Consider the following 2879-nt stretch of genomic DNA (forward strand, 5'->3'; position numbering starts at 1 on the left):
ACGTGGTGGTGTGAGGTTACATCAAGTATACAGGGGCGTGGTAGTATGAGGTTACATCAAGTATACAAAGACGTGGTGGTGTGAGGTTACATCAAGTATGCAGGAATGTGGTGGTGTGAGATTCATTAAGTATACAGGGACGTGGTGGTGTGAGGTTACATCAAGTATACAGGGACGTGGTGGTGTGAGGTTACATCAAGTATACAGGGACGTGGTGGTAAGAGGTTACATCAAGTATACAAAGACGTGGTGGTGTGAGGTTAAATCAAGTATACAGGGACGTGGTGGTGTGAGGTTACATCAAGTATACAGGGACGTAGTGGTAAGAGGTTACATCAAATATACAGGGACGTGGTGGTGTGAGGTTACATCAAGTATACAGGGGCGTGGTAGTATGAGGTTACATCAAGTATACAAAGACGTGGTGGTGTGAGGTTAAATCAAGTACGCAGGGATGTGGTGGTGTGAGGTTCATCAAGTATACAGGGACGTGGTGGTGTGAGGTTACATCAAGTATACAGGGATGTGGTGGTATGAGGTTACATCAAATATACAGGGACGTGGTGGTGTGAGGTTACATCAAGTATACAATGACGTGGTGGTATGAAGTTACAACAAGTATACAAGGGCGTGGTGGTGAGGTTACATCACGTATACAAGGGCGTGGTGTCATGAGGTTACATCAAGTATACAGGGACGTGGTGGTGTGAGGTTACATCAAGTATACAAGGGCGTGGTGGTGTGAGGTTACATCAAGTATACAGGGACGTGGTGGTGTGAGGTTACATCAAGTATACAGGGACGTGGTGGTGTGAGGTTACATCAAGTATACAGGGACGTGGTGGTGTGAGGTTACATCAAGTATACAGGGACGTGGTGGTGTGAGGTTACATCAAGTATACAGGGACGTGGTGGTGTGAGGTTACATCAAGTATACAGGGACGTGGTGGTGTGAGGTTACATCAAGTATACAGGGACGTGGTGGTGTGAGGTTACATCAAGTATACAGGGACGTGGTGGTGTGAGGTTACATCAAGTATACAGGGACGTGGTGGTGTGAGGTTACATCAAGTATACAGGGACGTGGTGGTGTGAGGTTACATCAAGTATACAGGGACGTGGTGGTGTGAGGTTCATCAAGTATACAGGGACGTGGTGGTGTGAGGTTACATCAAGTATACAGAGACGTGGTGCTGCGGGGTTACATCAAGTATACAGGGACGTGGTGGTGTGAGGTTACATCAAGTATACAGGGACGTGGTGGTGTGAGATTACATCAAGTATACAGGGACGTGGTGGTGTGAGGTTACATCAAGTATACAGGGACGTGGTGGTGTGAGGTTACATCAAGTATACAGGGACGTGGTGGTGTGAGGTTACATCAAGTATACAGGGACGTGGTGGTGTGAGGTTACATCAAGTATACAGGGACGTGGTGGTGTGAGGTTACATCAAGTATACAGGGACGTGTTGGTGTGAGGTTACATCAAATATACAGGGATGTGGTGGTGTGAGATTACATCAAGTATACAGGGACGTGGTGTTGTAAGGTTACATCAAGTATACAGGGGCGTGGTAGTGTGAGGTTACTTCAAGTATACAGAGATGTGGTGGTGTCAGGTTACATGAAGTAAACAAGGACGTGGTGGTGTGAGGTTCAACGAAGTGTACACGGAAACTAGAGGAAACTGGGGTAAAAGTAAATGTTTTCGTTCGAAAGAATAACAAATACATGTATATACAACTGTTATGTTCGATGTCATTTATCCACATTTACCGTACATCAAAACAAAGTTGTGTAGATGTTACTAGCTATAAAACAAACACATTAATATAAAGCAACCATGCAGTTAACCAGATGCAAAGTAAGTACCAGAAAGATGCAAACGTGGTGGAGTAAATACCAGAAAGAAAGAAAGAAATGTTTTAGTTAACGACACACTCAACACATTTTATTTACGGTTATATGGCGTCAAAAATATGGTTAAGGACCACACAGTATTGATACCGAAAACCCGCTGTCGCCACTTCATGGGCTACTCTTTTCGATTAACAGGAATGGTCTTTAATATGCATCATCCCACAGACAGGATAGCACATACCAGTCGTGGTGCACTGGCTGGAACGAGAAATAGTCCAATGGGCCAACAGACGGGGATCGATCCCAGACCGACCGCTCATCAAGCAAGCATTTTACCACTGGGCTACGTCCCGGCCCTGTTAGAGACGGGCCTATTTTTTACCGGCCTCGATTGCGACGTGGTTAGGCCATCGGTCAACAGGCTGGTAGGTACTGGGTTCGGGTCCCAGTCGAGGAATGGGATTTTTAATCCAGATACCGACTCCAAACCCTGAGTGAGTGCTCAGCAAAGCTCAATGAGTAGGTGTAAACAACTTGCACCGACCAGTGATCCATAACTGGTTCAACAAAGGCCATGCTTTGTGCTATCCTGCCTGTGTGAAGCGCAAATAAAAGATCCCTTGCTGCCTGTCGTAAAAGAGTAGCCTATGTGGCGACAGTGGGTTTCCTCTAAAAAACAGTGTCAGAATGACCATATGTTTGACGTCCAATAGCCGATGGTAAGATAAAAAATCAATGTGCTCTAGTGGCGTCGTTAAATAAAACAAACTTTACTTTTGTTAGAGACGGAGTCTAAAAGTTGCATAATAACTAGCAATGGTTGCTTTGGATTACATGGCCTATAACAATTACACCTAAATATCATTTGAGCCTACAGCTATTAATATATAGCATTACAAAATCTAAGAAGATGTCCAACATGCTAACTCATAACGATTATACTTTGGATTACACTTCCTCAGAGAATTACATCCAAATATCATTTAAGCCTACAGCTGTTGTATTGATTTATATCATC

Source organism: Gigantopelta aegis, chromosome 5, assembly GCF_016097555.1.
Source record: "Gigantopelta aegis isolate Gae_Host chromosome 5, Gae_host_genome, whole genome shotgun sequence".
In the NCBI taxonomy this organism is placed as follows: Eukaryota; Metazoa; Mollusca; class Gastropoda; order Neomphalida; family Peltospiridae; genus Gigantopelta; species Gigantopelta aegis.